The sequence below is a fragment of the Talpa occidentalis genome, unplaced genomic scaffold (genome assembly GCF_014898055.3).
Source record: "Talpa occidentalis isolate TD23 unplaced genomic scaffold, MPIMG_talOcc4v2.1 talOcc4.3, whole genome shotgun sequence".
NCBI classification, from domain to species: Eukaryota; Metazoa; Chordata; class Mammalia; order Eulipotyphla; family Talpidae; genus Talpa; species Talpa occidentalis.
Window position 1 is genome coordinate 60,460,858 of NW_023603184.1, and position 26,567 is coordinate 60,487,424.

The following is a 26,567-nucleotide window of genomic DNA, read 5'->3' on the forward strand; positions in this document are numbered from 1 at the left end:
GCCACAATAAAGATGCAATGCAGCCATTTTCAACAAACGTGACAGGATCATGAGTAGCAAAGTTTGTTAGAATGATTAAAACAAATAATTGATATTTACATAGAAGACAATTCAAAAACATAGGACACTTTCAAAAACCTACGGACATCAATGAACAGCCTGAGGGATCTAAGGTTAAGAGGAAGGGGGAACGATATATATATACACAATTGATGGTGGTGGGAACCAAATGTATAGCATTATTTTAATCATATAGCCATTAGAATTGATAAAAAATTGCTTAATCTCAGGAGTGAAAACAAACAAAAACAACACACAAAAGTGACTACCACCATCATTAGGACAAAAGCATTTCAAACACAAGATGCAGAATGAGTACTGTTTATGCAGTGGCTCTTTGTGGTCTTAGTGAAATACAAGCTAAATGTTAGTACACAAAGCACACGAAAACTGCAACATTAAATGGGATGTTGAATAACTACAGTATATGGTACATCTCATAATGTGGGAAACACCAATTCATCCCCCCATTTTTTTAGATTCATCAGATTATAACTAGAGCGTTGGCCAAGTTTCTAGTCTCAGCAACTGAGTGATATTATATATCATGAGCTGGAAAGATCTAGTGTAAAAAACATTCATATTTAAAAGATAAAAACAATAGATTCTAATAATATTCTAATAATTTTATGCATAGAATGCCTTCTATTGATAGGAAAACAATAATGAAGGAAAAGTAGTTGCTAAGAATACACAACAACCCAGGAACGGATTCTGAAAAAGGAGAACAAGAAGGAAAAAGTAAACTATTAAAAAAAATTTACTGTTGATATAAAAATCAGGAAGCATTTTTAGCCCAAACATTGGAGAGATATTATACCATTCAGCCCCAGGATCTCCTTGCTCTATCAGATGTGTGTGTATGTGTGTGTGTGTGTGTGGGGGGGGGAGGTGTTTACATGCATGTGTGCACATTAAACACTGCATACCCATCTCTCACATGCTAGGTACTGTTCCTTTATTCACACATCTATTCCTTTCCGACAACACAATGAATATGGGATTCTGCCATTTTTTTTTTAATAAAAGTGAAGGGAGTAAATGAAAGATGCTGAAGAATAGGTCTCCCTAATATATTGAGCTAGGTCTCCCCAAGATGCCCAGAACAGGCCTATCTAAGATATATATGTCATCTAGGCATGTGGATTTTGAGATCTGAGGTCAATCAAGTCCCCCTGGCATTCAAGAAAAAAATTTTACCACTCACTTACCTAGAAGAATACAGATTACCCAGAATTAGGGTTATTGGCAGAAATAATCTTTTATGGCAGCAGCTGGTTTTATCATAGGAGTCATCCTCCCTCATCCTGTGAGTCTCTCTCTTCTCTTTTGCAGGTTCCAGGGCCCTAACCCATTCCTGAACTCCAGGACACATGACTTTGTTAGACCTTGCAATCATGAAATACTCTGTACATGTAATCATATTTGTGCTTTTTCTCCTGCTAACCTTCCTGATGTTAATTTGTTTGCTGGACTAGCTGGCGAAGGATCAGACACATAAGGACATTTCCTCTCCATACAGTGTTCACTTTCGGGTGGAAGAGGCAGGGTTAGAATCCAGAGGTGTCTCACTCCAGAGCCTGTATTTTCTCATCACACTTTCTATAAAGATCCCATGGGTAAATAGCTGGTCCTGTCTTAGAGGCCACAAAAGCAAGACCTCTTCAAAGCTCTGCACTTCCTACTTGGAGAGTCAATACATTGTTAAACTCATCAGTAAGTGATATTTCCTTCCCCTTAATTCAGTCACAAGAGTTAATTCCTGTCTCCCCAAAATGAGGTGTGAAACCTGGAGTTTACTTGCTTATTAAGTGACCACTGGAAATGTTAGAGAAAGGAAGTCTGGAAGGGCACAGGCAGGTGAGGAAGTGGGAGCAGGAGAGAGGTCAGAGAGGAGAGATTCTGAAAAAGGAATGGGCAGGGCTAGCAAACTCTGCTATGGACATGGTGTTTTCAGCCTCAAGGATTGTCAAACTAGTGTGAATTTTCATTATTTGAAATTAAAAACATTTTAAAATCATATTTTGAGATGGGGATTATCAGAATATAAAGCATAAAAAGTCAACATACTAATTTTAATTATGTAAATTTACATTTGCACACATGTACAAATATTACACACATGTAGTTACCATTTGTGTGATAAATACATAGGTATGCATTTATATGCTAATGATTAATTAATATGTGTATATATAGATATATGCATATATATAGATATATGTATATCTATATCTAATGAGAGAAAAAAAGATCTAGAAACACAGAAAGAGCATTTTAAAACATAACAAAACAAAAGTTTTGTTTGCTTCACTATCTTTAAATATAAAGATATTAAAAATCAGCCTCCCCAGTGGCACAGTGGGTTAAACGCAGCACTGTGAAGCTGTTCACAGCCTCTGCAGGGCAGGTTTGAATCCCGGCCTGCCAGGGAGATACCCACATGGCATGACAGACCTCTCCTGTCAGGCCCACTGCTTCCCTCAGCAGTGTATTTCGGTCATCTGCCTTTTCTGCTCCCTGCTCTATCTCTGGTGAATCCTCTCACCCTTCTGCGCATCTGGCCTGTACCCCAGCTCTTGTATAAAAATAAATAAATCTTTTTTTAAAAAGATTAAAAATCATTATTACTTAACAAACAACTCAATTACGGATGGTTCACATTGTCTATTTTTTTTTTGAATTTATAAACTTTCTATATTAAGCATTCCCTACGTTTATAATCAGAAAACATATATATATATATATGTGTGTGTTAATAAAAATAAGTATAATACTGCTCATCTTAATGTGTATCTATTTGTCACTACTTTAAAAAGTTCCCACCATTTTCACTGTCATCTTGAAAGGGAAAATGTATTCTTCAATTTAATTTGTTAATAAGAACACTTAGAAAAGATAAATTTTTAGAGTTTTAAGAAAATTTGAACTATATTTAATCAAATTCTGATAAAAAAGTAGGGCTGTTATCCCTTAATTACTCTTTCATTAAACATTTGGTGTCATTAGTGGTAGATGTTGTGGCCAGCATTCCAGCATATAAGGATAAATGAAGACAGCTGCTGGGTGGTAAGTTGGCCAACAGAGGCTGGATGGCATGGAGGGGGTAGTATGGGGTCATGTGTTTTTCCTTTCTGATAAATAACATGAGTCACAACCAAGTTTCCCTGATTGAGAATGTGTCTAGGCTGTTTTCCTCGGAGAGCCCAGTTTCAGCATTTACCAAATGCTCCAGAAGAAGTTGACCTTTATTCTACAGAATGCCCAGCAAAGTGAGAACACCTAAGAAGCCAAAGCTGAGGGTTTGTGGTGATCTTGTCATGACTGCCCCTTAATGAACAAAAACTATGCAGGGGCATTTGCAGCTGGCAAATGGGGATAGCACTGACACAGGGCAGCAGGGGTGCTAACCCTGGCCAAGGACACTGCCTACCAGTGTCCACCTGCCTACCAGTAACCACCTCATCTGAGTTCTTTACCCACATGCACAATTGCAAGGCCACTCAGGTTCTGAGAACAACAATAATGGGATTTATTTAACACACCAAGGAAAACAAAGAGTTACTGAGGCCACAAATGGCCGTTTACCTCACCCGAAGCAGTGTCCAGTGTTTTAAATTCCTCTAAACAAAGTCTCCTAAGATGGTGTCTTCCTGCCACAGAGGGCCTGGGGCACATGGCAGCCAGACTATAGGCCAGGACCCAATTCACTGAGACAGCAGAAGACACAACAGGAGATGTTCACCAGAGCTGCCAAGATGCCCCAGCACAGCACCAGACAAGTGACACTCAAAACAACAGCTGCAGTGGCTGAATGACCCAAAAGTGGCCAAACTCATGCAGTTCAGTGAGTTGCCTGCCTCTGTGTCTTTGCCTTCCCTGCCAGGCTGGAACAGGAGCAAACTGGGAACAGTTTCAGTCACTCAGCTACTTGCAAAGCCTCCAAAATTTTCTTCTCTGAGGTTGGCTGCTATAAGCCTCTTCATGTTCTTCAGAGGCAACAGCCTTCTGAAAGATCGGCGGGTTGGGGCAAAAACCCCTGACCCCAGACACGCTAAAGATCTGAAAATGCTAACTAAACTCCTGAAAGCTTAATTCCAAAAACTGAATCCTGGGGGCTGCTTCTGCAGTCACTTACATTTCTTCCCAGAGTCTCCACCCTCACCCATACGTTGTTTGCATTTTCCCTGGGGCTATCCATCCTCACCAGCACCCCTACCAGGGGTCACCTGTAACAGTCTTTGGCTTCAGCCACCGGTTACATCATGGGTTGTCTGTCCATGCATAACAGAAATTAAACTTCAGCTCCTTTATCTGACCTTGCTCAAGGAGAAGAGGTAGCTTCAGGCCGGGAAAGGAGAGCATTTGTGGAGGGCAGAGGAGCCAACAGGACATCTGAAATTACTCCATGGGAGCCAACATTTTATATCCCTGCTGTAATTCTACCCTGTTTTGAAAAAGCAATAACCTCCTTTCTCTTTGAGTGACAGTCATATAAGTTATTTCTATTGTTCTCAGCAACTTAGAAATGGAAATATCAAGCAATGGGGTGGGTTAGAGGAGGTGTAAAGAGGAGGTAAGAGGCTTCTCAAATGGCTGATGGAAAGAACCTGGTCACAGAGACTGACAGGTTTCGTATTTGAGGGCAATGAGACTAACGCTCAGTGAAGTGTTGGTAACGGACTCAAGGTTGCCTAGCAGGAATCAGCAGGCCATGGGGTTTATGAGTCTTTCTATTTTGTCCTTTTATACATTCTTCCCTGATTATCTATCTCTGTGGGCACTTCCTTTCCTGTTTCCTGCTTCTGCAATTTTCTTACCAATCTCTTGTTATTTTGACCTACAGTCAACCTTGGCCATGCGGTAGGAGAGGGAGGGCTGGCAGTTCACCATGACCAACAGCTGTCACCTGACTCTGCCTCTACTGTATTCTCACCCAACAGCATCTCACCACCATGAAAGTTTACCCTAAACACTCCTTGAAAAGCCCCCACAGTTGACTAAGAGGGGGCATCCAGAAGGTGCTGCACCATTGTCTGCCTTTCACAGAGTGGCAGAGGACACTGGCGTGTGATTTAATAGCACTATCTCTGCTTGTGTCCCAGGGCACCATTCATTTGAGAAGCGTCTGCACACAATGCTAATATTGGCAAGATTTCTGAAAAGCTAACTCAGGTACTAAATCATGCCAAATGAACAAGTCAAATCCATATTGGGCTTCTCCCAAGGTAACTCTCAGAGAGAAAAGTAAAGGTTATGTCAGTGACTGAAACAGAAGTCAACCCAATGCCCTTTAGGGGGAAAAAAAACAGCTATAAGACATAGAAAGTCTTAGAGTGAATTTCTTATCACTATCTCCATATGCCTCCTGCCTTCCATGATTCTCTCTGTTCAAGTCTTTAGAACCTGTATCACTTATTAATGGTCCTGCCCTACTTTGATTTTCTGCTTTTTCTAAGTATTCTTGCCTCTTCTCCTCCCAAAGTGTGAATGCATAATGGGCTTCCTTTATTTTTAATTAAAGACTTACTTATTTATGCACACAAGAGCTGGGGTGCAGGCCAGAGGTGCAGGGGTGTGTGTGGGGGTGGGGGGTGAGAAGAGTCACCAGAGATAGAGTAGGGAGCAGAACAGGCAGATCAACTGAAATACACTGCTGAGGGGAGCAATGGGTGAGTCAGGAGAGGCCTGCTGTGCCATGGGGATCAAACTCGTGCTGGAGGCTATGGATAGCTTCATAGTGCTAAGACTTAACCCCTTGTGCCACCAAGGAGACCCCATAATGGGCTCCCTTAAATGTAAGTTTGTGTCAGTGTGGCTTTGGCTTTAGATAAATTTTATACCGAAGCTGTTTCTGACAAGGCTTTTCTTCATTATCTTTCCCCAAATGAAGGAAAGAGCAAGAAACAGACCTAAATGATGTGAAAAGTGTGGGACCTCAGCTCAGCTGAGCGGGAACCAGCACCCTGACACCGAAACCAGACTCTGTAGCTATCACGCACTCCCCTTCCTATTAACTGCAGAGGCAAAGCAAGCCTAAGGAGGAGTCACGATTCTAAACACGTTTCTTTTGTTATGTACCCTGAAAAAGCAAAACAGTAATTAATAAATGGGCATGATATTTAAATTGTTGCAGCTGTAATTCTAATCAACCAGGGTTCTTGTTTCGCGGAGGTGGAGTTTTCCAGTGGGCCTGGTGAAAGTGTACAACTGCATTGCCAGTTATTATTTTTCTAAAAATAAATCACTACATTTTGTGCAATGTTCCTTGAAAATTCACAACTGTCAAGTCTGTGCAGTTTCTATTCATAACTCAAGAGCTTCTACTGAAACTTTGCCCATGTTGAAGTTTTCTGTCAAGAACGAGGCCTTTTCTTCGTGTTTGTCCATCATGCTCACAGTAAGTTTTCCCACACGGCTGAATTGGAGCATTCCCTTTGGAAGCACTCATTTATCCTTTCTGGGAGTGGGTAGCTGCTCAGTGCATCGCCAAGGCTACATCTCCGACTTCCCCGCTCGGGAAAGGAATACCAACTACTGTCAGGGAAACTGAAAGAAGAGCAGCTCCCGCCCCTCCTTGATGCTCCCCATGCTGTCCTCTCATTTTGAACACAGAAGAGCAAGCGCTCAGAGAACATGACCAGTTATGCCTGTGCCCTCAAGGAGGCATATAGTCTGCTGGGAAATAGGCATGAATACAATTCAAGCAGCAGAGAGAACTGAGAACAAGCAAGTGAAAGAGGCAGTGCTGAGTACAGAACTAGCGCATCTGTTGATTCCAAAGTGCACATAATGGGGTCCCCGCTGGAGGCCCTCGGAGGTGTATGGTGGCTGTAAGGAGTACTATTTCGGTGCTGGAGAAGGTTCCATTGAATGACCCCTTTTATGTTTGCATCCACTTGATAGCAATAGAGTTTGAATCCCCAAATCAGCCTTTATTAATATATAAATGCTCAGTTTGGATTTTGATGACAATTAAACATCACTAAATGGTAATAAAAAATAGCCATTGCTATTTTAGTTTATTTATACTCCCTGTTTTTATATAGAGGCTTTGAGGCCACTGGTGATCTGTGCCAATGTTCCCCCAATAAAGAAGAAGCTGAACAATTCCAGCCGCGACTCCTTTTCTTGCTCTTCTCTCCATTTGGATCAAGTCAAATCCCCCACATGATATCCCTGCAGATACCTGAAAACGAAAAGTGCATTTCCTACCTGACCCTTTCCTTCCCATCACATCAGGACAGATTGACTCCTTTGTTCTCTCTCAATGGTAATCTGTAAGTTTATCCAACAAATAGAGTCGCCCAATAAACGCGGCCGTTTGTGTGCAGGGACGCCAGGCTTATCGTGGTCACGAGCACTGCCAAACAAACAGAACTCATCCGAAGAAATCCTGCAAGTTGTGAACTATGTCCTAGCGCTTTAGAGAGCTTTTCTTTCTTTTATCCAGAGTCCAAGGCCTGCGCGCTCTTCCCTTTGCTGCTTCCCCTTCTAATGTAGACTGCTAGGAAAGGATGTGTCCCACCCATACTCTCTTGTGGAGTGTGGTGTGCACCAGAGCCTCGGCCTTGATCTGATCAATGATTCACGGTGTGAAAACTACAGGATAAGGAAGAGGTAACCAATTCTAACGCGCTGACTAATATAGGAAAGTGTTTCACATGGCTCAGTGCCGCTCTGCTTTTTATGTGGAACTAACTGACTTGTCCGAGTCATACTCTGCAAAGGCAAACAATTAGAATGTTCCCCATCTCTCTTTTTCCTCTCTCTCTGCTGTCTTCCTCCTCATTTTTCTCTCCCTTCCCTTACCCCTCATTCTCTTCCTTTGTGCCTTTTATGTGCTTTGCCTGCCTGCTCTGGTCTTGTACCACTGGAGGGGCAGACAAGACATTTTTACAGCTCTGCTAGGTTCTTTCAGACTGATGCAGCAATCACAATAACTTTAGGTAGAGTATGAGGAGAAAAAAAAAATCAGTTGCATAGATGTGAAGAATCTACTTGGCTGTATTTTCTAAAGCACAAGGAACGGGTTGTATCCATGAACTAGTGAGTGGGAGAGGGATCTGGGATGTCAAGGCAAGAGAGAAGGGGGGATCTCACGTGGTGAGTAGGGGTGAGTAGAAAGTGACTCAGAAAAAGCAAATGTTCTGAAATTATTATGTCTATCCTGATTAAAGATAGGCTCCTCCTATGAATAACGATTATTCCTGCAGATAACCCTAAATCTGGGTAATCTTCATTCATCTAGATAATTAAGGAAGTGATGTATATTTCTCTTGAATCCCTCAGGGATTCAATTGACCTCATATCTCAAGAATCTACATACTAAGGTAACATGTCTTAAAAAAAATCTGTTCTGGACACCTTAATGCTTTTCTGAAAATTTGGGGGTGACCTATTCTTCATCACTCAGGATAATCCTTTTCTTTTTTCAACAAATCTCAGTTGTCAGAATTCAGCATACAGGGAGAGATGCTAGCGCCCTTCCTGGACACTTGAAATCATATTGACTAGTGCTCTTGTGGGCTGAGTAACCCTGATCCTGTGTGAGAGTAGCTCACTTGTCTTTAGATTTCTATCTAAACAGCTCTTTTCAATTTGCTTAAGAGGAGATGTAAAGACACAATCTGTTCTCCAATGCCCTACAGTTGTTGTCAAAATATTGAGGATGCTGCACGGTAATAAAATCAATTGCTTCACATAAAACTTACCTTGTATATACATTTTAAAAAAAGTGAAAAAAAATTAGGGGAATTTTTATAAAGTGTTAAAAAATGTCAGAACCTTTTAAAAATTGTTTTGTTTTTAACTTGACAACTGCAAGTGATAAGTAGTGTTGAAATTGCCAAGTGAAAATGATTCAGGAGTGTAGCAGGAACTTTTTCAGTCCCTCACGATTTTAACTCTGTAGCCAGCTATGGAAATACATTAAACAGAGACCACCTCTCAAACATGTTTTGCAAAGTATAAGAAGCCACCTTTTTTTTCCTGCATTGTGAATGGTTTCTATCAGCTAGAAATTAATTTAAAAATAAAGTCTCTGGATGGCAAGAAGAACTCAGAAGAAGCCCCGAGTATTGATTAATCTTTAATTTTGAAAGAGAGAGAACTATGAGGCATACTTTATGAAATGGAATATATTACATTGGAAAATTTGGGGTATAGAGTGAGAAAAAAAGTAAATATGTTAAAGAGAAGAATGAAGAGATTTTATCTTCATAAATAAGAAACAAGATGAGTTTAAAACCACTGACATTCCACCATGTGGAACAGAAACCTTAGATGGACTTGACTTCCATGGCACAGTTTCCTTGGTCTAGACTGTCACATACGCAAATAACTTTACAATGAGAAAAACAAACAAACAAAAAAAAGAATGGGAACTATCACAGGACAGTACAGAACATGCCCTTTCCATTCTGGGGAAAGGTTTGAGGAGGAAATTGAGCAAGTGTTGTCCAAAGACGAAGGGAGTCTCTATCCTAGGAACTTCTTGGAGTCTACAGATGCCTCATCTCTCCCAGTGATGAGGCAAATATTCTAATTATACCCCCGCCTGTGTCACTCATTCCCAGTGGTGGCCAGAAATGCTTGGAAAGGAACCCAAAGTGTTGGACGTGGTTGCATGCTTTTTTTTTTTTTTTTGATGTCTTTTTGTTAATTAGCTTGAGTTACTGGCACAACAGTAGAACTGCCATCATCATTTAGAATAAGCAAAAGTTAAAATTCAATAAGAAAGCAAGTTTAAAAGAAAAATTTGCCATAACTAACCAAATCACATGCCAGATAGATAAGCTTCAGAATCAATTGGTCTATGTTACTGTACCTGTTGGAGACCTGACTAAGGCTGCAAGGTGGTAATGTCCAATTTCTCATGCAGGGCTCCCTGCATTGAAATGCTGAAGTAAGTAAGTGTAACTAGCTCTATGCTTTAGATTATTAAACATGATTTAGATTTCTTACTGGCTCTAATGAGAACTGCATATAATTATTTTTATAAAATCTCCCACATGATTCTTTAATCAGGATTATGGCACATCCGTTATAAACAAAACAACAGTCCGTGTAATTCAATCCATGTCCTGTTTACAAACTCACAGATGTTAAACCATAGGAACCATAGATGATGAAGCAAAGCAGGCAAAACACAAACGATTGGCTTTTGGGAGACTTTTGTTTGGATTATTAGCATTCATGTTTCAACTAGAAAAATGAATTCTGTGATCTGTACATTTAGATCACCCCCATGTCTAGACCATATTCTTTCTTGTAGTCAACCAAGGCTTTACACTCATTATCCTCTGAGTACCCTTTAGGTAACATGGATGAATGAGTGGGCTGGGTGTGAAAGCAACATGGAGTTTTGGCGGTTGTGTTTAAATGAAGGACACATGCCTCATAGAGAGAGCCAGCTGGTAAACTGCTCCTCCTAATTGTTGTACAGCGTTCATATTTTTACAGAGAAAAGTCAATAATGTGGGGCTTTTATTATAAAAAAGCTGATTTAAAATATGGAGAAATAGGGCCTCCCTGGTGGCGCAGCGGTTGAGCGCTGGGTTGCGAAGCTGCCCGCGGCCTCTGCAGTGCCGGTTCGATCCCCGGCTGCTCCCCGGCCACCGGAGGAGGGTCCCACATGGCGCGCAGACCTCTCCTGCCGCCCGCTGCTCCCCTCAGCAGTGTACTTCGGTCCTTCTGCCTGCTCTGCTCCCCACTCTGGCTCTGGTGAATTCTCTCACCCTCCAGCGCTTCTGACTGTACCCAGTGCTTGTATAAATAAATAAATAAATAAAATAAAATAATAAAATATGGGGAAATAATAATAGAAAATGTGTCTGCATAGAACATGCGCAGTGACTATCATTTTGGACTTCTTTGAATTGTATATATTTCCAGGGTAAATAACATGTATTCTTGCTTGATAGTATTTTGGGGGAAACTTTCTTAGTTTCTAGTGACTTGGAAACAGAATGTACCCATGAATGAGTGTGGAATAGATTAATGGAAGATACCCAAGAGTGCAGTGGTGAGGAGAGAGAGAATCCTTTAAAATCAGGTAACTAGCAGCAAGGACAGATAGAGATCATTTCCTAGTCTGTCCAGTTTCCTAAACACTGACCTTTGTTGATGTAAAATTCTAATGTGCCAATCCTCAAGGTTTTAGTGATGCAAAGGCAAAGAAAAAGGATGGCAGACATTCATTAGGGTGGACATCTAAAGTCATTCATAAACTAGATCTGTAACATGAAAATTTGTTTTAAGCTCACAAGGCAGGCAAGGTGAGAGAAGGTGTTGCTGATGATACATATTATATCACCTCACATTTTTAACACAAGCTATATGTCAGACATTCTGGTGAAAACTACAGCTCTATGTTCCATCTGATCTTCACAAATATATCAACATTCCCATTTAATGGCAGCGGATTATGGTTAAGAGAGATCAGGGGACTAGTCTAGCTACTAAGTTGTATCTACTATATCTTCAGTGTTTTCACACAGAGTTTTAATTCTCAAAACAACCTTGTAAGGTGAATATGATTATTCACATTTTTCAGAGGAGGGGAAGGGAGCTCAGAGGTCTTACCCAATGTACAAAGTCATCTAGAAAATGACTAGTTAAGTTGAGATTCAAATTCTTGTTTGCTGACCTAAAGACCATTCCTTTGACATTAGTTACAGTAGTTGCTTTGCTAGATATTATGTTTATTTTTTTTAAGATTTATTTATGTATGCATGCAAGAACTGCGGTATAGGCCAGAGGGGTGGGGGGGGAGGGGTGAGAGGATTCACCAGAGAGTGGGGAGCAGAACAGGAAGACTGACTGAGGTATACTGCTGAGGGGAGCTGTGGGTGAGACAGGAGAGGTCTGCTGTGCCATGTGTGTAGCTCCCTGGCTGGGGATTGAACTCTTGCTGCAGTGGCTGCTGATAGTTTCATAGTGTTGTGACTTAATTCCTTGTGCCACCAGGGAGGCCCAAGATACTATATTTATATTTTCTCATGGTAGTTTCTTTCACCCCAGCATGATAGGGGGCAATATCTATACTTCACAGCTGAGGTCAAGCTCCTTGTCCAAATGTGTACAGATATTAAGTCAGTTCCAGACAAGACTACAGCCCAAGATTTAAGTCTAGATCTACCTAACTCAAGTATTTGTGTCCTGTTTTTTCACACCGCGGGTTTTAAAGTTTCCTTCCACTCCCTCTTCCTGCATAAATTCATCATTCCACCCTTCTACTCGTCCACCAAGTAGTTTAGGACAAAACTCATCTCTTTTCTCTTTCCTGGCTCATATCTCTATTCCACGGTGCCACCTGTGTGAACTTAAGAATATTTAAAGTGCATTATTTACATGCTGCTCAGAAGCCTTCGATAACTGTTCATCATATATGGAATAAAATCCAAATTCTTTCATGTGATTCATTTGGCCTTAACTAATCTGTTCTTGTCCAACCCTCTTCTTCCTCTACCTGTCCTTCTGTCTCTCCAACTTTGGTGTTCTTGAAATTTCTCCAATACACTAAGGGTGTTTTTGTCTCTTGGACTGTCCCCTCTGCTAAGAATTTTCTTCTTTCAAATACAGCTCTTTAACTTTATCCAGAAATTTGTTCAAATATCACTTCCCCAAAAATTATGATTAAAAAAACACCTAAAATAGAGTTGATGGACTAACTGAATTTTTTTCCTACCACTTACATTATTATCTGTGTATTTGCTTATTGACTGAATCCCTCACTGAAATATACATTCTGTGAAGGCAAGGGTGCTGCTGTTCCCAGCTGTGTCTAAATGCTTTGAAAGGTATCTGAATAAGTCTGAACTGAATAAATCTCTTTGCATGAATGGTTGAGTGACTTCAAAGACACAGGTACATTCTCTAAAAGTTGGCATGCATTGTAATGTTTCCAAAGCCAAACACAAGAACAGTCATGTTTTAAAATCCATTGAAAATAAATAGTGGATAAACACCGATGTAAGAAAAGGAATGTTTGATCAGATTCCAGCTAAGCAGATGAAGTGAAAACAGAGTCGTGGACCTTGGAGCAGAGCACGAAAGCGATTAAGCTGTGAATGTTATTATGAAAGGTTTTAATTCTCTCAAATAAATATGCTTGCAGAGACAAAAACTTGAAGGTAAAAAAGGAGACTTATTCTTCATGGAAGAAGAGTAAATACTAGTTTTCTTCCTTTCCTTAAATTAGGAAAGTGAGATAAAAAGTGGGGAAGAGGTGGCAACAGCAGTGCCATGTGACCTTGGTGACTGTCGTTGGCAGTGGTAGCTTTCTGCAGTGAACATGGACTAGAGGAAACCACTCTGCTTTCGAAATGGGAGTGTCAAGCAAAGCCATTTTTTTTTTTAAATTGACCTTTAAGGGATGAAGGTGGATGGTTTGCTTGTTTAATTTCATGTAGTAAAGGAATCCTGACAGTCAGTATTTCTGTCCTAAAGTTTCTTTATGGAGATCAGATTCAGACCTCCATGCCTGACTTGTCCAAGCAAGTTAATCCCACCTTGACATTTTGCAGTAAATGAAAAGTCTTTGTGAGTAGATTAATAAAATGATTTCTTCTTCCTTTTTGAAAAGGTTTTATTTATTTTTGCATAGAAGAACGGGGTGGGGTGCAGGCCAGAGGTGCAGGGGATGAGAGGATTCTGTCTCTGGCCTGGGCCAGAGACAGAGTGGGGAGCAAAAGAGGAAGATCTACTGAAATACACTGCTGAGGGGAGCAGCGGGTGAGACAAGAGGGGTATGCTGTATCATGTGGGTATCTCCCTGGCTGGGGATCAAACTCGGGCTGTTGTGATGGGTCTTATCAGTGATAGCACTGAGACCACTCATAGACCACTAGGGAGGCCCTAGAATGGTTTCCTTCTAAGGGTATCCTGTGATGATGACTTGATATAAACAAATTAACTACTTCCAGAGCCAAGCTTCCTAGGCCTAGAGGCAGCACATTTCCTTCCTCTGGCAAGCTGGGGGCCTCATGGAGGGTAAAATAGCAAGCTTATATATGTCCATTCTGATATGATTCTGCCCTTAGTTTGTCTCATTCCCAATCAAGGCTTCTGTTTCTTCACTTCTGAAATAGACAGATGAATGAGATTAATAAGTACTATGGTCCACCCCCAAATTTAAAATTCCACAATTCTCAATATAATGACCATTGAACTTGTTAAGAATGTGCCAGCTAAATAATATCTTGAAGGTATACTGTCACTGGGAACTTGAGTCATTCCCTTTTATTTTCTACTTTCAAGGGTAATGTTTACTTTAGAAAAATGTTGGTTTCAAAGTGCCCAGGTTTGATTAGTGATATTTAGCAATGTGAGAATGTGCCAAACAGAGTAAAAAAAGGCATGCCTTGAAATATATTTTATGATATATCTGCTATTTTTACATGCTCTTTGTAGTTAATAATGAAGTCACATAGTATCTAAACATTTCCCAGCTTGTTTTCAAAATGAGAACAATTTATATGTTTCTCTTTTCTTAACTTTAGATAAAAGACTGGTTTAAAAAAAAATCATTATTTTACCTTGGTTTTTATTTCTACTTTTCACTCTTACTTACAAGTATGGATGAGTATTGTGTGATATTAAAGCATACAATCATTTTTCATGTATTTTTTAAAAAGATTTATTTATATATGTATACAAGAGCTGGATTCACGAGAGACAGAGTGGGGAACAGAACAGGCAGACTGACTGAAACACACTGCTGAGGGGAGCAGCAGGTGAGACAGGAGAGGTCTGCTGTGCCATGTGAGTTAGCTCCCTGGCTGGAGATAGAACTCATGCTGCAGGGGCTGAAGATAGCTTCATAGTGCTTCGTCTCAACCCCCTCTGCCACCAGGGAGGCCCCATGTTTTGTCTGTTTTAACAGCAAAACTATTAAGATTAATGATGACCAAATCAATGATGAGGGTTTTGTCTGCCTGGTGTGAACAAGCTGAGCAACGAACCAGCGACTCTGCAGTGTGGTATGAAGCCCATCCTGCCTTGTTTATCTGGGTAGCAGCTGCCTAGTCACTTAATCTCTAGGTGTCTTGATTTACTGTCTATAAAATGTGGATAAAAGAACCCCTACTTCATACTTTTATTTCAAAGAATAAAAGAATTAATGTCATTACCGTACTTAACTATGACTTGACTATTATATTATAATGCCACAACTGAACTATGAAATCTAGACTAGTTGCTAGATATGTGGTGATAAACATATTTTTTAGTGATGCTCTAAATATCCCCTTAAAGGAAGGAACTCAAGAACAACTAAAAGAGTACAAGAAGTACTCTTGAATATATCTTTTCATGTCTTAACTCCAGTGTCTTAATACCCATGTAAATACATACTTCTCCTCCTCATTTAATAATTAGAATAATAATTTAACATTCATTGAACAATTATTTTGCATGAAGCTCAGCATCATGAAGTTTCAAGTGTATGGTATTATTTTATTTTTACCTTGTGAGGTTTTTACAGATTGGAAGAAGATAGAGAGAGGAGAAAAAACCTGTCCAAGGCCACTCTGGTCAATGGCACATGATTCCAGACTGATCCCAAAGAGGGAAACCACCATCACAGTGGCGGCCATGCATGCTGAGTGCACCTGCTTCTTGTAATAATCTAGTGGCTTATTTGTATGCTTGTTTTCTTTTACTTAAAAAGATTTATTTTATTTATTTATGCATACAAGAACTGGGGTCCAGGCCAGAGCTTCAGGGGGTGAGAAGATTCTGTCTTTGGTCTAGTCCAGAGACAGAGTGGGGAGCAGAACCGGCAGATCTACTGAAATACACTGCTGAGGGGAGCAGTAGGTGAGAAAGGAATTGTCTGCTGCTCCATGTGGGTTAGCTCCCAGGCAGGGATTGAACTCATTCCGCAGTGGCTGGAGATAGCTTGATAGTGCTGAGATTTTAACACCTGCACTGCCAGGGAGGCCCTCTACATTTTGTTTTCTTAACTCTTAAATTCTTAAGACAAAATTAAGGATTTTTTTCAAATATAATCTCACCTGGAGACAATTTCCAGTCACTCACAATCATCTGTTGACTACTGAAAAGATTTACAAAGTGTAATTATCAATATCTGTTTAAAGTTTATAATTTAATTGGAAGATGGTCACAAATAATTAAATCATTAGCTCTGTTTCACCTAGGTTTGTGATGATTTATTAACATTTTTGATTTTTATTTTGCCTCCATATGCAACAAGCATAGAAATCATGATCTGTCCAGAAATTTTTTCTAAGTATGGGATGCTCTTTAAAGTTAGGAAGGGGTCTGATCTAAAATGAACACACACTCATGTTTTTGTATTGACACTCACATACTTAATGCCTTTTTGCAATATCTACTTTCCATCAATAAATCATTAATTAAAGGCTAAGTACTTGCTAAGTGTTGTTCTCTACAAGGGTCTTACTATGATCCCTCTTATGTGTGTTTACGTGAACCACACAAGGCTACCAAATTCTTTTTTCATCTCAGTCTACCTGACTATTCTAGATGTCAGATTCAAAGTTATTTTCTCAAAATCCCAGCCCCATCACAGCCCTTAACTTTGTCTCATGAACAGCCCACTCCTACACAGCATAGCCAGCCAGGAGTTTGAAGTCATGCAGGCTGAGTCGTAATCTCAGCTCTTCATTTACTAGCTGAATGAACTTAGTAAACACGTTTTGGTGTCTCTGACCTATTTGTAAGATGGAAAATAGAATATCTACTTTGTGAGGTTTTTAAGATAATTAGAAATAAATTGACATATTAGGCACTCAATTCACAAAAATTATTAGCATCTAGCCATTGCCCCAAGAAATGCAATTTTTAGCCTCTTTTATGGTCTTAACCTCCTTTTCTCATTCATAGTTCCTTTGAACCTGCTGTTTTGCTTATCATTGTATTTTTCTGATTACATTGTATATGTTTATTACAGATGATCCCCAAAGTCTTCATGAAATTGGCAGGGTATATAGCACAAGCAAATAATATAAACAAACAAAACTGAGTAAATAAAAACAGCCATTTGGCCACAAATTCTCAAAGCCTTGCATTCTCCTGTTATAAAATCTGTCAACAATGATGATAATTTATAAATCCCAAAGAACCAACAAAGTGAGAAATGTAAAATTTAACACAGGGCTTGCCTGTGCAGAAGCAATACTAATTGCAGTCATTTATGTCAACAGCTTTCCATTTATACCTAATTACCATGCCTCAAAACTGCATTATATATATCATTAGGTGTGTGTCAAATTAACTCTGCTTTAAGTTTTATTTGATTACACTACTATTCTCTACACCTGCATGCTCAGTTTTTATAGTTTGTTGCTTATGTACCATGGCCAATTTTTTGTTCACAACTTAAAAAAAGGCAAAGATAGCAAACACTGGAAGAGGACTAAAAATGTGGCATCTACCATTGTTGGGGGGCAGAAGAGAACTGGACTGTTAACTTGATGCCACTAATGTTGACCTGATCCTTCTCACTGTAGCTTTGTGGTTTTCATTCCCATGGTGGAAATATCAGTTGTCTTAGCCATTAGTTTAGGAGAGTCTAACATGGTAAAAACAGAATTACTGGGGAAAAGTAGATGTGAATTTAAAGCTCTGTCATCTACTTGGTGTGTAACATTGAGACAATTTCTTAAATGCTCACAATCTCCGATTCTGAAAATAAGAACACTGATATCCACATCCTAGTTTACTGTTTAGGATTAAACTTATTTTTTAAGTATGGAATTTCCTTTAAATTTATGAAGGAGTCTAAACTAAAACAAATGCATGCTCATGTCTGTGCATTGAAAGTCTCATACTTAATACCTTTTTGAAATGTCTAGTCTCCATCAGTAAATAATTAATAAATGCTAAGTGAATAAATGGAATATTTTTAGTGTTTGTGAGACTCCCAGTAAGTAGTAGAATTTCTTATCCTCCTCTTTCAAATGCATTTATCCCTCAATCTGTAAAATCCCTCAAATTCTTCAAAACCTGGACACCTTTTTAATGTGGATTCCCTAGGATCTTTGCTTCTTTCATATAGGTGGATGGGTTGTTTGTTGATATGTGATAATGATCTCAGAAGTGCTCTCAAAAGATCCTACTTCGTATTTGTTCTCCCAGTCTTTAGGTATAACCTTGAAGTTGCCACTGAAATCACAGAACACCATATATTATTTGTAGAAGGAAATCTAGAGGTCACCTTGTCTAAAGTCTTTATTTTCTAAATGAGGAAAAGAGAGGCCCAGTGAGGTTAAATGACTCCATTATGAGTCATAGTTGACTAGTGACAAAACTGGAACAGTGTTCAAACTTACCTTTTCACTGATTGAGAACAGGGGTTGACAAGCCACAGCCTACAAGTGAAATATGGTCTGCCAACTTCTTTTGAAAATACATTTTATTGGAATAGATTCAAACTCTCCCTTATCTACACAGCATTTATGGTTCTTCTGCTGCAACAGCAGAGATGAGCAGAGGTGACAGAGACAGTATGTTCTCAAAGACAAAAATATGTACTAGATGGACCTTTAGAGAAAGTTTGTGAAGCCCTAATTAAGGAAAAGCAATGTCAAAATTCCAACTCACAAAGTGATCTATCATTCAGCTCTTTTGTGTAGTTGAACAAAATTAAGCATTCAACAATTCTGACACTTTCCCTGAACGAGTCTTTTACCCCCTGCACACAACGGCACGAGTGCAATGTCAATGTCAATGCTCAAAGCAGTTTGCCTGTTGGGGGATATGACTGTGTAGAGCAAGGGTTTCTGGAGGCCACTTCGCATGATTTCTCTCACAGGTTTGCATTAACCAGTAAGGGGTTCTTATTTAAAAGATATTTGTTGGGAGTTGAATTGTCAGATCCCTATGGGCACTGAAGGCAGCTCACCCCATTCATCAGTGTACAGGCAGCCCAGTGTACAAGCCCAACTTGCTTCCAGCGCACCTGCTCCCATCTGCATGGGGAGAGGCAGGCTCTCCCTATCAATGTAAGGAAATATCAATGCTTACATTAATGGGATGTCTTGTAAGATGAATTACAGTTAGCGATTTGACACGTAAAACACCAACAACCTATGTCTAATACAGTCACAGTTTATAAAATAAGCCAGGGCCTCTGTGGTGGCTCAAGGGGTTAAGCACAGCACTGCAAAGCTATCTGCACCCTCTGCAGCAAGCGTTCGATCCCTAGCCATGGAGGTGAACCACATGGCACAGCAGACCTCTTCTGTCTTGCCTGCTGCTCCCCTCAGCAGTGTATTTCAGTCGGTCTGCATATTCTTTTCCCCGCTCTGTCTCTGGTGAACCCTCTCACCCTCCCACGAATCTTGCCTGTACCCCGGTTCTTGTATAAAATAAATAAATAAATCTTTAAAAAAAATTAAACAGGGCCTCCCCGGTGGTGCAGCGGTTGAGCGCTGGGCTGGAGGCTGCCCGCCGCCACAGAAGCGCTGGTTCGTTCCCCGGCCGCCAGCGAGGGTCCCACGGGAAAAAAAAAAAATAATAAAGCCAGAATTTAGTGAAATATTCTCTCATAGTAGGGAAAAAATAACTGTCAGAAATGCTTCAACAATGTGGAACATGTTAACATGCCTGATACAAATATGCAAATTCTAGACATTGTACATTATCTCATCAACTACTTTAATCACTCCATGGCATGAATAATGCTCTCAATGGGATACTCTGGCTTGTCAGTAACAGAGAAAGGACAAATTGGCTGGCTTAAACCAATTAAACATTTGTCATCTCACGCAGCAAGAAAAAGGATGATGCTGGCTCCAGGATTGTTTGATTCACCAGTCCAACTCTGTTATCAAGGATCCATGTTCTGTCTATATTTTCCTTTGACCATCTTTAACATGTCACTTTCATTTTCAAAGTTGCCATACTAAGGTAGTTATGATAACATCCAAAGGCAGAAATGAGCTGTTTCTACGAAGAGTCATCTTCTAGGACAAAGAATCTGTTCACTTTGCTATAATTTTATCATCTACTCACCATAAATAGAGAATTGCCAAAAACAAGAGCCAGGCTTTTCAGTAACTGGAAAGCCTCTCTGTTTCACACTTTGAGAAACAGTTCTACAGATCCTGGGACTAATGGTAAAGGATTAGTGACGTATCCTTAAGTGCAAGCTAACTCCTTTCATTGCTTATTATGCTCCATGAGCTGTGCGTATATGTGTACATGTACATGTGCATGTGTGTGTATTCTGATCCTGTATAGATACAAGTGTATGTCTGTGTGTGTGTGTGTGTGTGTGTTTTCCTTCTGATTCCATTTTATAGATGAGGTAGCTGAGGCAAGAGATGATAGGGGGCTTGCTTGGGTCACAATACAGGGTATATGATGGAGAAGGATTTGAGCCAGACCTTTTAGTCTATGCACTCATAGCAATTAGGCAAAATATTTACATTCACTGGGTCTTTCCTCTAGACCTGGCAAACACATTATTCCATGTCATTCCCAGAGCAGTTGGATGGCCGTGGGGCATTGACATGATGATGATATTTTTTTCTTCATTTCACAGATGCATAAGCTGAGGCTTGGAAAGGAAAGATCACTCCCAGAAGTTCACTTTGATGAGTAGTGGTAGATGTGAAGTCCCAGTGCAGTTTCTGATTTAAGTCACTTTTGTCCCCAAATCATCTTTACTGTCCCTCTTCCCACATTCTGTTCAGCTTTGCCAGTATCCTGAATTATCTCCTTATGGTTCTTTCAGACTTAACTATAAGAGCTTTAAAGTCTTGGGCCTCCCCAGTGGCGCAGCGGTTAAGTGCTGGGCTGCAAAGCTGCCCGCAGCCTCTGCAGCACCGGTTCGATCCCCGACCACCGGTGAGGGTCCCACATGGCGCGACAGACCTCTCCTGCCGCTTCCACTGCTCCCCTCAGCAGTGTGCTTCATCTGTCTGCCTGTTCTGTGCTCCTTTCTGCCTCTGGTGAATTCTCTCACCCTCCCTAGCTTCTGATTGTTCCCAGTGCTTGTATAAACAAACAAACAAACAAACAAATAAATAAATCTTTAAAAAAAAAAGAGCTTTAAAGTCTTAATCCTATTTCCAAATCAAGATCACTGTTTGCAACCATCTGCCAGTTCTATTTATCTGTATTTTGAGAGATCATGTTATGTTAACTAGCACAAATCTACCTTCTCCCCAAGACTTCTTTTATTTATTTTGTTAAATATTTATTTTTAATTTGTTTATGCATACAAGAACTGGGATGTAGGCCAGAGGTGTGGGTGGGGGTGAGTGTGTGTGTGTGTGTGTGAAAGGATTCACCAGAGACAGAGTGGGGGAAGAACAGGAGGATCTACTGAAATACACTGCTGAGGGGAGCAGCAGGTGAGACAGGAGAGGTCTGCTGTGCCATGTGGGTTAGCTCCCTGGCCGGAATTAAGACTCAGGCTGCAGTGGCCGCAGTGGCAATAGTGTGATAACACTGAAACTTGAACTCTGTGCCACCGGGGAGGCCCCCTCACCAATGCTTCTTTTAGAAGCTCTTTACAAAGCCAGCTGGAGTCCTGCTTTTTGTCAAAGTGGGGGTAGCAGTAAGGCTCATTGTCTCTAGAGTAAGTAGCAAAGCTTGTTCCATTGCGCTCATCCAGAAGAGACCCAGCTGCTCTCCTACAGTTTGCAGACTTGGTTGAGCTAAAAATTACTTTCCCCAGAGTACCATAGCAATCTCATTCCTTTCTCTCAAAAAACAAATTTATTGGTTTTATTATAATAATAATTATTATTACTTTTACTACTACTTTTGATGCTGTGAATGTGTGAATCAGTAATTATGTAACGGAAAGTTGACAAGTCTGAGTATAAACATTCCCCTCCTTCCCTACATGTTATGAATGTTAAAATATATATCTGCATTGCTTACAAAGTAAGCAAGGATTGAGCATTTAAGCAAATTAACTAAGACAGAAAAATAAATGTGGTTACAAAAGTAAATTGGGGTGATTGGATAGAAAGAGTGAAAATTCTATTTTCTTCTATTAAGTCAATGACAGTGGGTATACTTTAAGTTGGTCACTCAGCAGCAACACTTTCACATACACACACAATTCATACTACCAAGTCCTCCTTATGTTTCCATATGCAGACATAGGCCATGGCTTCACTTGAGAATTCCACAAGATAAAAGTGCTATTGGCAAACTCAAATATGATTAAAGGAGGCTGAATAGCAGTTGTTGAAAGAGCTGGGTGTGTTTAGAATATAGAAATGAAGGTCAAGTTGGGGCATTATCACTGCCTTTGAATATCAGAAGGGCAGTCATGTAGAAAATGGAAAAGAGTCATTTTGCATTGTTCCAAAGCATGAAGCTATGATGACTGATGGAAGGGACTGAAGAAGTTTTGATTCAATATAAGGACAAAAAATTGGAACAATTAGTGTTGTCAAAAGGGGAATGGTTTGCTTCTGAGCATGGTGAAGTCTCTCCCAGTGGAGTATTTCCAAAAGAGGTTTGCATGACCATCTGTCAAGGATTTTGTGGAAAGAATTCATGCATTAGTTGAACAAGAAGAGTGGTTTTAGTTTCTGGCTTTTAAAAATTCTGATATTTCCCCCCTCGCCCTACTCTGATTTAACTGGTCCCACAGTGGAACCAGGTTACCAACTTTCTCTTCCAATTCTAACGTGCAGCCAGATAAAGAACCACAGGCCAGGGGATGCATTCACCCCATGTATATCATTCATTTGACAAATTTGGGAGCAAAGGCTGGGAGTCTCCTATCTGCTGCAAGCTAAGGAGAGTGGGGCAGAGACTAGCACTGCCCACCCGAAAACTTCTCTCCTAACATTTCAACAGCAGTTTCCACTGCTTTCCTTCATCTATAAAGGCTTTCTTTTCCCATTGGAGGCCACTTTGTCTATCACATAGCATGACATAAGTGCCACGGAAATTGTATACCTTGGAATTATCCCTCAACCCATGATTTGATGGAAACTCACTAACCGCCCAAAGGCTTAAATCTGAGGTGACTATTCTACACTTGTTCTAGCCTTGTCTGGATTTATGCTCCATTGGGATTAAGCTCCAATCCCACCTCCCTTCACCCCCAGTAGCCAATTTATTTATTTTATTTATTTATGCCTACAAGAGCTGGGGTGTAGGCCAGAGGTGGGGGAGGGGTGAGAGGATTCACCAGAGACAGAGCGGGGAACAGAACAGGCAGATCCACTGAAATACACTGCTGAGGGGGGCAGCAGGCGAGACAGGAGAGGTCTGCTGCACCATGTGGGTCAGCTCCCTGGCCAGGGGTCAAAGTCATGCTGCAGTGGCTGCAGATAGCTTCATAGTACTGAGACTTAACCTCTCACCCCACCAGGAAGGCCCCCAGTAGCCAATTAACAGTCATTTAGTAATTACTTTCTTTCCTGTGTCATTCCCTGGCTCCATACTGTTACTACACTTATCTTCTTAAATAAACTCTGTGTAGTTATACACTGATCCCAGGGTCTGCTCTGGGGAAATCCATGTTAAGGGGATAGAGAAGCTGACAAGTGAACAGAACTTGTGACTCAGGGAGAACCTATCCCAATAGTTAAATGAGGACATTAAAAGTTAGAGAATTTATTATCTTTCCCATGGTACTCAGTTCCCAAGCAGCAAATCAGGATTTGAACTAGCGTGGTTTGACGGCAGGGTCACACTTTAAACCAATGTTCTATGTCCTCTTCAAATGACAGAGACCATGATCTTAAATATTTATTGAGCAGCATATTTATTGTGCATGCTCTCCCCACACTTGATCTCTGTATTTTTCCTAGTTTTGCTTTTTTCTCTATTTTTTGCTGAATGCTGTTATTCTTTCTCCCTTCCTCAGGAAATCAATGGATGATATGAATTATTTAAATCATGCCATTATGTTATGAAGGGTTAAGTTTTTATAAATCTATAGTCAGTAATCCTGACCACAACTTTTAGCTTTAGCCTAAAGGTAGATTTAGGTTGGCTAATCACTCCTGGAATATTTGAAGCAGAACTAACCCCAGGGAGGGTCTAGATGACCTTGATCCAGGATTTTGTATGGAGCCTTACCAACAGTTTCTATAGCAACCAAAGTTGATGAATGAGGATGATTTTCATTTGCCTGTCTCTGAGTTACAACTTTCTTTTAATAGGAAACTAGAGGAGAAATATGATTATAAGCAGACCGGTATATGGATAGAATTACCAACTATTTTCTTCAAAACTGATATTTCACTTCTGGCTTGTCTGTCATGCTCTCCTCCCACACCCTGACTTACTACTTATGCTACCTTGAGGAGAATGACCTCTCTTTTCCTCCCAACCTTTCTAAATTCTTTCCCCTACTACCAGCACTGTTTCTGTTTCTCTCCCTTCCCCCAAAACCTATTCAGTCCTTCATGAACTGACCTCAACTCTGAATGATAGATCAATTTTTAATTTCATACATTGTATGTAGTGGTAATATTATTAGTGTTCACACATGAAATGGTTAAGAACAAAGGTGCTGACAAAAGACAGATCTGTGATTCCGGTTCTCCTTCTCATTTGCATAGTTTTGGTTAAGTTTAATTTAATTTGATCCGCTTGTCATCATGCTTTTACTGGATGCACAAAAAATTTATTTCCCTTGTCTCACTTAATGTCTCACCCAACCTTTAAGTTATAATTTTCTTAATAGCAGTAAGTGTCTGGTGTTCACCAGATAATTAAGGCATTGTTATGTGACTGAGGACTCAAGTGCCTTTGGTTCAAGCACAAGCAGTATATGCCCAGGCTAAACTAAGAGTAGCTGCTACTGATTCCTGGGTCTGAGATGTGTGCCCACCTAGACAGAAGGATAAATAGGAATTATTTGGACTGCGGAGACAGTGCATTGGCATGTACATCAGGCAACTTCGTAGTTAGGCCCTGTGTTATCTCTGAGGCACAGCAGTGTTGAAATGCATATTTATATTTTTTTAAAAAGGAATTAATCTTTGCAATCCTTTAAAAAGGCCTAAGGCCCATGAGTTAAGACATTTAATTGAAATTCATATGACAACGACAACAGAGAAGAACATTTTTAAAGTGCTGAAACATAGATTTAATTAATAGCCCATTAGGAGGCCCAATTAAAGAAGAACATCTTAGCAACACAATGTCTAAAATCACATCGCTAGCGAGTGACAGAGCTGATTTTAAACTTGGTTCAGCACACTTCCAAGTCAGCTGGCAAAGTTAGCATCACTTACCAAGTCTGAGAGAATGTTCCAGAGGATGATCAGGAAGGGACAGTCACCACAGTAAACATGCTGAAGGACATGGCAGAGGACACATGGGAGTAGGATGTGCTTCTGTCTGTCCTGTATAGGAATCTTCTGTGGGTTGGCATTGCTTTTAGGATGTAGCTCCAGATCCTAACACAGGCCACAGGCTTCCCATCATGAGACTTATCCTGAGATTCGGGCCAAGTCACCTGAAATCACCACCTTGCATTCAAAGATCCAGTTATACTAGATTTCTTTCAATGGTGCTCTCTCTCTCTCTCTCTCTCTCTCTCTCTCTCTCTCTCTCTCTCTCTCTCTCTCTCTCTCTCTCATTTAACTTGTTAACAAGTGCTCCTACAGGAGGATGAGTCCACCTTCCTGTTTTCTGTCCCTTTCTGAGTTCTCAAGTGCAAAGTCAGTCATAGCCTATACCACATTGGTCCTCTACACAGAACTCCTTGTGAGCTCAACTCTCCTCCCACATCCTGAGTCTGTTACAATGTGTGTCTCCAGCACAGAGCTTGGTAGCTTGGCATACAGTAGGTGTTAACTATACATTAAAAGTAAAACCAAATAGACTTGGTTATATCAAAAGAAGGACAAAGAACTCTTCAGAAAAGGAGGGGAGGGAGTTGCTGACTAACAACTCCCCAACATGTCCATTATCTAAAATCTCTAGATTACTTGCTCCCACTATACATATCTATAGCCATTTACAAGTTACCAGCAGGGACCTTGGCTTGTAGCTATAACTGACATTGGAAAATGAAGAAATGAATGCAGACGATTGACACATGGAAGCTGGGATGCATCGTGGGCATGTGGAGAACTATGTGTCACTGCATTTGAAGACTCAGTTGTGCTGCACAGAACATAGACGATGCCAAGAATTGAAATGTGCAGTTACAACAGCAAACATATATTTTCTAGTTTTATTTTTTTTAATCAGAAATAAATTGCACATGCTTGTGGAGAAAAAAAAATATATTTTGAATGCAAGTTGTAGCTTTTACTGTTCATAATATTTTTTAAAAAATAGACAATTAAATATTTTCTTTCCTGTTGCAGATTCCTAAGATTTTTTACATTCTTATTTATTTTCATTTTTTTTTTTACTAAGTATGTCAGTTGTCTACATGTCTATATAACTTTGGGGTTACATTTTTGTTTTTATTTTTATTTTTTTAAATGATTTATTTTTGTTTTTATGCAAGACCTGGGGTACAGGCCAGATGTGCGGGAGGGTGAGAGGACTCACCAGATACAGAGCGGGGAACA

The 26,567-nt window shown here is 40.1% G+C and overlaps 1 protein-coding gene across 2 annotated transcripts in view; it reads right to left on the reverse strand.

Moving 5' to 3' along the window:
* Positions 1–26,567, reverse strand: part of CNTNAP5 (contactin associated protein family member 5) — an 831,834-nt gene that overhangs the window by 688,685 nt on the left and 116,582 nt on the right. The window contains exon 1 of one of the 2 annotated variants that reach the window (XM_037523193.2): positions 25,275–25,327. The exons of the other annotated variant lie outside the window; for it this stretch is intronic. The gene's annotated coding sequence lies outside the window, so the exon portion shown is untranslated. Of the gene's footprint in view, positions 1–25,274; positions 25,328–26,567 lie in introns of those variants that run through there. 2 annotated transcript variants of the gene reach the window in all.